At 37.7% G+C, this 12968-nt stretch overlaps 1 pseudogene; it reads right to left on the bottom strand.

Moving 5' to 3' along the window:
* Positions 1 to 3790: 3790 nt before the first annotated feature.
* Positions 3791 to 3887, bottom strand: LOC121225425 (uncharacterized; annotated as a pseudogene).
* Positions 3888 to 12968: the final 9081 nt, after the last annotated feature.

Here is a 12968-nt window from a genome sequence, read left to right on the forward strand (position 1 = left end):
ACAATATCCAAATCTGTTCAACGGTAAGATGTTCGAGGACGAAAATCCCTAAGGGGGGATAGTTGTAACATCTTGGTTTAGACCCTAGTGATAATAGTGGTTTCGGGACCACAAATCCAAGACAGAAAAATATTTTAATATTATTTTCTATGCTTATAATATGTGAATTGATATCTATTAAAGCTTGGTGTGAAAATTTGATCGTTTGTGTGCTTAATTTAGAAAAAGGACCTAATAGCGTAAAATGTAAAAGTGGATAGCTATTTGTTAAAAGTACTTAAGTGCTATATCTTATTAAAGGAGAGGTCCTTAGTCCATTGATAGTGGGAATGGACATAAATGGGCATTAAAATGATGGTTTTTAAATGGTTTATTAAAGGGGGAAAATGGTAAAATGTGCATTAATGTTAATTAAATTAAAACAAAAGCAAAATTCATCCATTATCATTCATTCTTTGCCGAAAGTACAAGGAAAAAGAAAAGAAAACGAGTCCTAGGGTTCAGCTAAGGAAATTGATGATTTAGGTATGTGTTTTGATTCGTTTTTGATTATTTCTACGTTTTTGTGATCGTTGCTTTGTGTTTTATCAAGCCCATGCCTCAATTTTTTAATTTGATTATGATTTTAAGATGTCCATTGTTGATAATGTGAGTTTTATGAAGTTTGATGATAGAAAATGAAAGATATGTGTTGGATTACTATGTTTTATATTGGGATTTTTGATGAATTTGAGTATTTTAGACTAAATTATGAAAATGAGAAATTGAGGGGCTAAAATGTGAAATAAACGAAATATGTGGGCTTATATGAACTAAAGGAAAATTCGGCTAGGCATGTATGTACGAAAATTATGCATATTTTGTGATTTTATGAAATAGGGACTAAAATGTTAAAATGTGAAAATGTGAGGGCTAATTTGTAAAATGCCCTAAATATGTGCTTATGGATTGATTTGAATAAATTTGAGATTGAATAAGTCAAATTTGAATGTGTTTAGATCAATAACCAAAGAAAACGAAATTAGATTGAGGAAAGCCAAAAGTCGTTGAATAGTCATTCGTTTTCGTTCATTTCCATACGAGGTAAGTCTATATACAAATAAATGTGTTTGAATTGATTTATTCATGTTTATATGATATTAAATTGTGATAAATGGTTATAGAAGTTGAATATGTGAAATTGAGAAGGTTTCGATTCCGAAAGCCCGTACGAACCATAGGAATAGTTAGGATACATATGTCGTGACATAGGATTCCTATTTGTAATTTCATGTAAAATCACGTCTGGGACATTGGCATCGATTTGAGATTTACGTGTAAGACCATGTCTAGGACATCGACATCGTATTTGATTTTCGTGTAAGACCCTGTTTGGGACAGTGGCATCGAGATTTGATTACATGTCAAACCACGTCTAAGACGTTGGCATTGTACGAGCTTTTCGAGTTATTCGCATATCCTATTTAATTCTGTACAGTTCAACAGGCATTCTAAGAAATATGTGATTGAATGAATGAATAACCGATTCAGGTACGTAGAGATGTGTCTTCATGAGAAGTAAGTATATGTGCAAGAGATGATATGTGAGATAAGTATGAGAAATTATGCTATATGTGCAATGAATTTGGAAATATGTGAGATGTATATGAACTATATGGTTTGTGATAGTATTTGGTTATGGAGTATATGTAATTTACGATACTTATATGCTTAAAATGATAAGTGTATTTGTATATGATAAACCATAATATATACATATTTTTACCCCCATGCTTGGCATACTTTTGGAAAGATTATCATAAGATTTAATGAGTTTGATGCTCCTAATCATTTAATTTCATGTTTTATACTCAGGAGAGCTTAGGATATCAAAATGAGTAAGAAACAGGCCAAAAAGGACAAATTGGGCCTAATTCAATGTTTCACACGGCCTAGGCACTTCCATATTGGTAATCCGCACGATCGTGTGTTACACACGGGTAGGTCACAGGCCTGTGTGTCATGGCCGTGTCGACATTAAACCAAGTCAGAATTGCACACGGCCTGAGCACCTTCACACGGGCATGTCACACGGCCGTGTCCTTGTCGGGCTCATGTCTAATTCTACTCAGAAAAGGCTAAGTTTGGGCTATTTTGGGCATTCCAAAGTCTATCTAAACATCTTAAAGGAGGATTAAAGGGGGAGGCAGAGTAGAAAAGCATAAAATACACGAAGAACAGCCATCGAAATCAACTCGAAAAAAGGATCACCTTCAAGACTGAAGATGGCCATTCAATTTCCTTAGAAGTTCTTTGGGTTTGTTTATGTTTTGTTGTTGTCCCAATTTTGAAATGTTTTCCTCTATTGTTATGAACTAAATTCCCTAAATACTTAGGGAAGTTGAAACCTAAGACGGATCTTATTACTGTTTGAATTATATGATAAATACTTGTTCTTATTCTTAATTGTAAGATTTAATCCTTGTTTTAATATTTCAGGATATTAATTCAGGTTTTGATGTGCTTATTCAGTGGAGCAAAAGTCCCTGTTTAAGAGTAGATCCTCCATAATTAAGCGGAGTTGCATGCAATGCTAGAGATAGGACGATATAAATCTGTCAGATTAGAGTCAAATCTAATAAGGGAATCCATAGGTCGAGTTAATGCGACAATAGGGGTTTTAATTAGAAAGAGATTTCGATTAATTAACCTAGAGTCAGTTGTTTTTAGTCTCGAAAAAGATATTAACATAAAGTAGGGATTTCTACGGATTAATTCAAGTGAATAAATCATCTAATTCAGAAGTAGTAAGAGAAGTCTAGGTGGATTCTTCCTTGGGCATTGTCTTCTCCATCAGTTTTCCAAAAGTATTTTCCAACTTTATTCTCTGTCGCGTTCTTAGTCAATTAGATAGTTAATTTTAGTTAAACGTCCCTTAAATTTTTAGGTTAGATAATAAAAAGGTAGTAATTACTAGTACTTTTAGTCCTTGTGGATACGATATTTTCGGTCTCACTATAACTATACTACTGTTCAATAGGTGCGCTTGCCTTAGTCGAATTTTTAGTTAGTCTAGTGACCATCAAGTTTTTGGCGTCGTTGCCAGGAACGCTTGATTTTTATTACTTTAGCCATTTTTACTTTTATTGCAATTTACTTTTTGTTTTTAGTTTAATTTTTCTTTTCTAAATTTTTCTTTTTAATTGCTTCTAGCAGGTGTCTCTAGTTTATGACAAGGAGGTGCCCATCAGGACCTTTTCTTTTTGACAGTGAGATCGAGAGCACAGCTCGCAGAAACCGAAGAGAAATAAGGTGAAGTCTACAATACATAGAGGAAGAGCGAGAGGATGATATCTATACTACAACCGAGGAGATGGCTAAAAATCAAAATAATCCACTACCTCCTGTGGTTGCCGCAAATCCAGTGAATCAGAATCCTACTCCTCGTACTATGTACGACTATGCTAAGCCTAGTTTAACGGGGGCTGAATCGAGTATTGTTAGACCTACAATTGCTGCAAATAATTTTGAACTGAAACCTAACACTATACAAATGATTCAACAGTTTGTTCAGTTTGATGGTTTGCAGGATGAAGACCCAAATATTCATTTGGCCAACTTCTTAGAGTTCTGCGATACTTTCAAAATAAATGGCATTTCTGATGATGCCATTCACCTTCGTTTATTTCCCTTTTCATTAAGGAATAAGGCTAAACAGTGGTTGAACTCGTTACCACGAGGGTCAATCACTACTTGGGAACAAATGAGCAAAAATTTTTTACTCAAATACTTTCTACCGGCCAAAACGGAAAAGTTAAGGAATGATATCTCTTCTTTTGTATAAATGGACTTAGAAGTGCGTGGGAGAGATACAAGGATCTATTGAGAAGGTGCCCTCATCATGGGTTACCTCTTTGGCTACAGGTTCAAACTTTCCACAACGGTTTGAATCCCTCAGCTAGACAAATGATCGACTTAACTACTAGTGGAACTACCAATAATAAGACACCTGAAGAGGCTTATGAGTTCATAGAAGAGATGTCACTGAATAATTATCAGTGGCAAGTCATGAGGAAAAAGTCGACAAAAGCAGCTGAGGTTTTTAACGTCAATTTGGTTTCTATGCTTTCAAATCAGGTAGAACATTTGAATAGAAAAATTGATGGTTTACTTGGTTCTACACAAGTTCATCTAGTAATGAACTGCGATACAAGTGGAGGTGGAACGAGCAATTCAGAATATTCACCCTACAGCCCTAACATGGAGAACGAGCAAATGAATTATATGGGTAATAATCCTTGACTTCAAAATAATCCTTATAGTAACACTTACAATGCAGGTTGGAGGAACCAACTAAATTTCTCATGGGGAGGCCAAGGGAATCAAAGACCACCACCCCCTCCAGGCTTCCAACAATAACCTTACCAGTAAGAGAAAAAGCCGAATCTTGAGGAGATGATGACAAATTTTATTTCAGAGCAGAAGCTCATTTTCAGAACACTAAAACTGCACTTAAAAATCAACAAGCATCAATTCAAGGACTCAAAAATCAAATAGGACAGCTGGCTAAAATGATTTCGGAGAGACCACCAGGAAGTCTACCTAGTAACACCAAACCCAACCCAAAAGAGCATGTGAAAGCAATTACACTAAGAAGTGAGAAAGTGTTAGCTGAATCTAAAAAGAAGCTGCCACAGGAAGCGAACAGAAAAGTGGATGAGAAGGTAAAACCCAAAAATAATGAAAAACTGGTACTGAGGGAATATAAACCACCAATCCTGTATCTAGCAAAGTTGAAGAAAGACCGCATGCATGCACAATTCGGTAAATTTCTTGAACTGTTTAAACAATTACATATTAACTTACCTTTTGTTAAAGCTATCTCGCAGATGCCTACATACGCAAAATTTTTGAAGGAGTTTCTAACAAATAAAAGGAAGTTTGAAGAATTGTCTACAGTGGAACTCAATGAGGAGTGCTCAGCCATACTTCAAAATAAACTGCCAACCAATTGAAAGATCCAGGAAGTTTTAGTATTCCCTACTTAATTGGTAGTTAAAATGTTGAGAAGGCACTAGCTGATTTAGGCGCTAGCATTAATCTGATGCCCTACAAAATGTTCAAGCAACTTGGCCTTGGGGAACCAAAACCTACTAGGATGAGTATTCAACTAGCTAACAGATCTGTTAAATATCTAGGGGTATTATCGAGGATGTACTTGTAAAAGTAGATAAATTCATATTTCTTGTTGATTTTGTTGTGCTTGACATGGATGAGGATGTTGAGGTGTCTTTAATTTTAGGTCGACCATTTTTAGTCACTACTAGGGTGGTTATTGATGTGGGTGATGGTAAACTTGTGCTTAGAGTAGGTGACGAAGAGATTATTTTTAAAATTTATGATGCCATGAGATTTTATAGGGAATAAGATGATTCCTGTTATTTTATTGATTTTATTGATTTTATTGATCATGCTATTCAAATTCTTTACAGGAAATCGTACATAAGGACACGTTGGAACTGTGTCTTGTCCAAGAAGAGGAGGTAAATGATGATGATTCTGCGATAGGTGAGGTAAAAGCCGAACTAAATTCTAGTGAGCCTTCATTGAAACAGAAGAGCTATGAGGGTATTGAGGTAAAAAATGAACTAAAATTAAAACCCTTTGTTGAGGAACCTCCTAAATTAGAATTAAAGCAACTACCAAATCACTTAGAATATGCGTTTTGTGGAAATAATTCCACATTACCAGTATTATTGCTTCAGATTTACAGCCAACCGACGAGTTACTCCAAGTGTTGAAGGAGCACAAAAGAGCCATAGCTTGGAAGATTTCTGACATAAGAGAGATTAGCCCGTCTTTTTGCATACATAAAATTTTAATGGAAGACGAATATAAACCTTGTGTGTAAGCTCAAAAGTGACTGAATCCTAACATGAAAGAAGTTGTAAAAGCCGAGGTAATTAAACTTCTAGATGCTGGAATTATTTATCCTATTTCTGACAGTTCTTAGGTAAGCCTTGTGCAGGTTGTTCCTAAAAAAGGAGGCATGACTGTTGTGGCCAATGAGAAGAACAAATTAATTCCAATGCGAACAGTCATGGGATGGAGAGTTTACATTGACTATAGGAGATTAAATGATGCCACAAGAAAAGATCACTTTCCCTTATTGTTCATTGATCAGATGTTGGAAAGATTATCTGGGCATATGTATTATTGCTTCCTAGATGGACTACTAGTTATCTCCAAATCCCAATAACTCCTGAGGACCAAGAGAAAATGACATTTACATGTCCATATGGTACATTTGCTTCTCGATGAATGCCTTTTGGATTATGTAATGCTCTTGCTACTTTTCAGCGATACATGTTGGCCATTTTTGATGAACTCATAGAAAACATTATAGAGGTATTTATGGATGACTTCTCGGTATTCGGTAACTCTTTCCATCTTTTCCTTGAAAATTTAAAACGAGTTCTAATGAGATGTGAGGAAATGAACCTTGTACTGAATTGGGAAAAATGTCACTTCATGGTTCGTGAAGGGATTGTGTTAGGCCACAAAACTTCTAGCAAGGGAATTGAGTTGACAAAGCGAAAGTTAAAACTATTGAGAAATTACCTCCCCCTAGTTCAGTTAAGGATATTCGATGCTTTTTGGGTCATGCTAGATTTTATAGAAGATTTATGAAAGATTTTTCTAAAATAGCTAAGCCTTTAATGAATTTACTAGAAAAAGATGTGCCTTTCAATTTCAGTCAGGAATGTTTAGAAGCATTTAATATGCTTAAAGATAAATTAATTAATGCTCCAATTGTAGTTGCACTTGATTGCAATTTACCCTTTGAACTAATGTGTGATGCAAGTGATTTTGCAATGAGTGCGGTTCTTGGACAACGGAAAGACAATCACTTTCAACCGATCTATTATGCTAGCAAAACATTGACAGTCGCATAAGAAAATTATATGACGATTGAGAAGGAATTGTTGGATGTGGTTTTTGCATTCGATAAATTTAAACCATATTTAATATTATCTAAAGTTGTCGTTTACACTGACCATTCAGCTCTTCGATACCACCTTACTAAAACAGATGCAAAACCTCGACTAACAAGATGGATTTTATTGTTGCAGTAATTCGATTTAGAAATTCAAGATAAGAAGGGAGTAGAAAATCTTGTAGTAGATCATCTATCTAGATTAGAAAACCCACATCTCAAGGAGCTTGATGAACATAAGATAAATGACTCGTTCCCTGAAGAACAACTTTTTGCTATATCTGACTTCGAGGAACCTTGGTTCACAGACATTGCAAATTATTTAGCTGCTAACGTCACATCGACAGGGCTGACACATCAGCAAAAGAAATGCTTCTTTACTGATGTGAAAAACTACTTTTGGGAAAATTCTTTTCTTTTTCGTATATGTGCATATCAAGTCATTAGAAGATGCGTTACATAGTCAGAAGCAATTAGAATCTTGGAACATTGCCACTCAAGACCAACTGGAGGACATTATAATGGGACTAGGACCGCACATAAAACACTCAAATCAGGTTTTTATTGGCCCACATTATTCAAAGATGCCAACAGGTATGTTACTTCTTGTGATAAATGCCAACGAACAGGTAATATCTCTAAATATGATGAAATGCCTCAAACGTACATGCTTTCATGTGAAATTTTTAATGTATGTGGTATTGATTTCATGGGTCCATTCCCTAGCTCATTTGGGAATAAATATATCTTAGTGGTCATTGATTATATGTCTAAATGGGTGGAAGCCCAAGCCTTACCTACTAATGATGCTAGAGTGGTGGTGAGGTTCCTTAAGAAACTCTTCTCTTGATTTGGAACACCTAGAGCAATTATCAGTGATAGGGGTACTAATTTCCGTAACATTCAATTTGATAAAACTCTTAAGAAATACGGAGTTTACCATAGAACAGCTACCCCTTACCATCCTCAAACTAGTGGACAAGTCGAAGTCGCAAATCGAGAGCTTAAACGTATCCTAGAAAGGACTATAGAGTCAAATAGGAAGGATTGGGCAAAGAAAATAGATGATGTTTTATGGGCCTATAGAACTGCTTTTAAGACCCCCATAGGAATATCCCCTTACAGACTTGTTTATGGGAAGAGTTGTCATTTACCATTTGAACTAGAACATAATGCATTTGGGCTATAAAATTTCTGAACTTTGATCCTAAACTCGTAGGTGAAAAGAGATTGATAAGCTGAACAAGTTAGATGAATGGCGAGCTAATGCATATGAGAACTCACGATTATACAAGGAAGCAACAAAGCGCCGCCATGATGCTCATTTAAAGCAACACAAGCAATTTGAAGTTGGAGACCTTGTCCTGCTATATAACTCAAGGATCAAATTGTTTCCTGGGAAGCTTAAATCACGATGGTCAGGTCCTTTCGTAGTCCAAACCGTCTTTGCATATGGCACAGTAGAGGTAAGTCACCCAACCCAAGGCACTTTCAAAGTAAATGGACATCGTCTTAAACTTTATAACAGTGAGGATTTTAAAGACAGTGGAGAGGAGCTATGGCTCCGTGAACCTGCCTAAATGTACCCACAAGGTAAAGTCAAGCTTAGACTCCTCGGGAGGCAACCCGAACACTAACCCCACTAAGTAACTTTAGTTTGTTTTTCCATTTTTGTTTTATATAATCTAACTGCAGGTATTCTTGGCCCACACGGCCTAGAATATGGGCGTGCCCTAGGCCATGGGATCACCACGAGTAGGAGACACGGGCGTGTCCAGGGCCGTGCTAAAATAGGACAAACATTTTCCCCAAGACAGGATGACACATGAGCGGCAATAAATAGCCACGGCCGTGTGATACAGCCGTGTGGTGCACACGGCCGTGTGAAGGGACACAAACGTGTCCCAGACCGTGATAAAACTGTACTTTAATTCCCCAAAAAATTAGAAGAGGCAAGGCATGCGTTGAATCACCACGGTGGTGTGAGGCAGCCGTGAAAGTCACACGGTCATGAACACGGGCGTGCCTGAGGCCGTGTGGGAACTTGCACAAACAAATGAAACTTTTAACAAGTCAGAATACAACATGGGCTGATGCCATAGCCATGCCTGAAAGCCGTGTGCAATCTTGATTACCAGACACGGGCATGTTGGACCTACCACGGACGTGGTAGAAGCAAATGAATCACCACATGGCCGTGCGATACGGCCATGTGCGCCACATGGCCTAGACACACGGGCATGTCCACAAGCTGTGTATGATACTAACTTAAATCATTAGACCATAAGCACAAGTCATGAACACGGGCGTGGTGTACCTAACACGACATGGGAGAAGTGAATGAAAGTGCACATGGCCGTACGACGTGACTGTGTGCACCACACGGCCTAGGGACACGGGTATGTCTACGGGACCGTGTGCGACCCTGACTTAAAATTTCACGAAAAACACGGGCCAGGAGTACACCACACGGGCGTGGGCAACGGTCGTCTAAAACGGGGCTTACACGACCATGGCCCCCTTTTATTCCCCTTCCCTAACCTTAATTTCTCCCCATTCCTATAAAAATTCACTATTCACCCATCTTGTTCCTTCCACTATTCCCCCATCTTTCTCAACCAGCCCTTTTTCCTTCTCCATAGTTTTTTCTTTCCCGATTCTTTTCCTTTTCTCTTATTTCCTACTTTTCCTTCTCTGCTCTTTTTCTCCTTTCTCCTTTCCCTCCGCCGACCACAACCGCCCCAAGCCGATCCAACACCATCTGTGTCCACTCCAGTCACCCCCACCAGTTTTCAATTCTTTCCCTTCTTCTTTTATTTTTATTTGTTATTACTACTCTTATTCTCATTATTACTTTTTTTTCTTGTTACTTTGTTACTTCTCGTTAGCTTTACTATTGGTTTATTGCTTCTTATCATCCTATGTTTCTTGCTAAATTTTCCTCTTGTTCATTTTGATTTTGATTTAGTATTGGACTATTTTAGTTTATTTTTGTTGCTGGTTGTTTTTATCTTCTTTCAACAGTATCATGCCTATAGTTGTTTTAGTTGATTCTTTGTTTTATTCTGATCATTATTCATATTAATTATTCATTTAAGTAATATCATTAATATTTAAGTAATATCATTAATAGTGTAGTCAAGAGTGTTGAGCTCTACTCAGAGTTTTATTTTTAGCATATCTACTTTATGATTAGTTTGTCTGGTTGATTTATTTCATCAGTTTTGGCAGATATCATGACGAACACAAGAGGTAAGAAAACTGCCGTCCCCGCTTCTAAAAATCGAAAAGGATTAGGTGCGACCTCCTCGGGTCCCACCACTGAGATACGCCATCCATTCCTCCAATTTCCACCAAGGCCTCAGGAGGAATTGTTTTAGATTCTACATGCCTGACCCCTTGGTGTGGACCGATGCATGGATTGGGCAGCATTAGAGCAGGTCAACCTAGCTGATTCAATTCGAGTCCTCCTTACTACCGCTCTATGTGACCGTTTCTTTGACATTATTGACCGACGTACTTAGAGCTCACTTTGGAACTTTGCTCAACCTTTCAGTTACAGATAGTTATGGCAGAGTACGATGACCCAGGCACTGTCCAAGTCCATCTTGGCTGTCTTGTACGGCAAATGAGTGTCCCAGAATTTGGAGTTGCCTTGGGACTTTATACGAATGACTTCATGGAGGCCGACAATTTTCCCATCTCCATCGTTACATCCACTACGCCTCCTCTTCTTGTTGGGCTGCACTCATGCCTACCACCGGCATCTATGATCCCAACCACTCCAAAGCGTCGGCTCTCTCTTCAGTATTGCGATACCTCCACGCCCTCTTAGCTTACACCTTAAAGGGGCGACGAGAGAGCACCGGCGTCGTATACTTCATCGCCCTTGCTTTTCGACATCAGAAAGAATGACACCAAAAGGGAGTCATCAATATTGGCCCTTATCTGACTCGTCTAGCTCGATACTTTGGGCTCCTTAACACATCAGCACAGTCCTCATCGTTCACACTTATCGGCTAGATGTCCCTACAATGCATCCAATGCAACACCCTGAATTTGGGCCTAGCAAAGTTGGGCTTTGAGTCTAGGATTCGGATAGAAGAAAACCTGAATAATTAAGAAGTTTTAAATATTATCATTTAAGAAAAACAATTTACTGGAAAATTTTTACTGTATTTATTATTACGAATATTTTAAATTTTTATGAAATTTTAATTAGTATTATGAGTTAAAATTATTATTATTAGAAAAATATTACTATATGTATGTTTGAAAAATTTTTATGAAAATTATTATTATTTACTATATTATTGATATTTAAAATTTTTATTATTAGATATATTTATAAAATTATTATCATTATAATTATTATTATTAGATAGGAAAAAATATATATATATATTTATAAAAGTATTATTGTTTTGGTGTTTAAACTCTAGGAAAAAATTGTTTTAATTTTTTCCTCATAGAGGGAATCTGGGCATAAGGCTTATAAAATAAATTGGGCAAGATTGGGCATGAAGAAGCGTACCTGGCCCAGTGGTTAGCATGTTAGGTAGTGGGAAGGAGAGCTGGGGTTCGACTCCTAGCATGTGCAAAAGTGTTTTATTTTTCTTTATATTAGGGAACGATACAAGGAAGCTTTATATATAGTTGGGGTTAAAAGGTAACGCAAAGGGAAGTTCGATCTAGTTGTAGAGGCGTTGGGAGTGTGGTGTAGTGCCTAGGTTCGAGGGTTGGCGCACGAAAAAGGCTTGTTTTTAATTTAGAAGACAGGTCGCACTAAAGTAAGGTTTAAGAAAAGTTGCGACCGAGTTATGCTACAAGGATGCTTGTGGCGCAGTGGCAGTAGGGTGCTAGGAGTTCCACAAGGGCACGGATTCTAGTCCTGGCGCGTGCGAATTCTGTTTCATTTTTAAAGCTGGCCAGAACTGAAGCGGGTTAAAGATTAAAATTAATTGTGACCATATATTAGTAAAGGAGAAAGCGTGGTGCAGTGGCCAGCAGCTCGGCCAAAGGTCCAAGGGTGCAAGGCAGATGGAGGTCTAGGTTTCGGGCTTCAACTCGCGCACGCAAGGTTGGAATTTTTGCTGCATGCGTGGGGAAGGAGTTGGGGTCTGATCAGGACTCTTGGCAGCATGCTGAGGCGGTGCAAACGGTAGGCTGATCAGTCAAGAGTTTGAATGGAATTCAAACATTGAATGTGGCCAAAAATTAAGGAGCAATTCGGGGAATTGGAATTTAGGAAGAATTCCTATGCCGAAATACACTCACTCGGCCATAGCTAATAAGTGCCATATATCTTTGGCCTTTAGGATTTATTTTTCTTTTTGGGTATGGGGTGCCGTCTCTGACAATTCTTTTCTCTTCTTTTTTTCTCCTCTCTTCATCTATTTCCTCTTCTTCTTCTTTTCCTCTATAGCCGAATCTTTCTACTATTCTTCTCATCTTCACTTTCTAATCATTTGTTCCTAAGCCTTATATACAAAAGCCGAAATCCCGAAAGCCTCTATTTCTTCTGTGCCGATTTCTCCTAGCCAAATATCTGATTCTTCTCCATCTTGTGGTCGATTCTTTATTCTTTTAAAACCCTAAATTTCTGTCGACAAAGCCTCTATAAAACTCTTATATCTCATCTTCTTGACTATTTCAAAAAGTCAAAAACCCCATAGTTTTAGGGGCATGGCCGAATCTTTAGACCAGAAAAGGGTCGACTTCTGCTAGGCGTTGAAGGTCAGATCTACATCAGAAGCGAATAAGAACTAAAGTGGAATCATTGGCTGAAGGAACCGATGGTAAGTTTTCGAAACTATTTCTTTATTTCGGGAATTAAGAAAAGCTGAAACCCTTATGGGTGGCTAGCGTATTGGACTAAGGGTTTTGTGCCTCTTTCCATTTGGTTGTGTAAGCGTTAGCATGAGCAAGGGGACGTACAACAAAGGGCTTGAAGACTAATTCAGTTGGCTCTTCAGAACTAACCTATATTTCG

This window comes from Gossypium hirsutum, chromosome A03, assembly GCF_007990345.1.
Source record: "Gossypium hirsutum isolate 1008001.06 chromosome A03, Gossypium_hirsutum_v2.1, whole genome shotgun sequence".
NCBI lineage: Eukaryota > Viridiplantae > Streptophyta > Magnoliopsida > Malvales > Malvaceae > Gossypium > Gossypium hirsutum.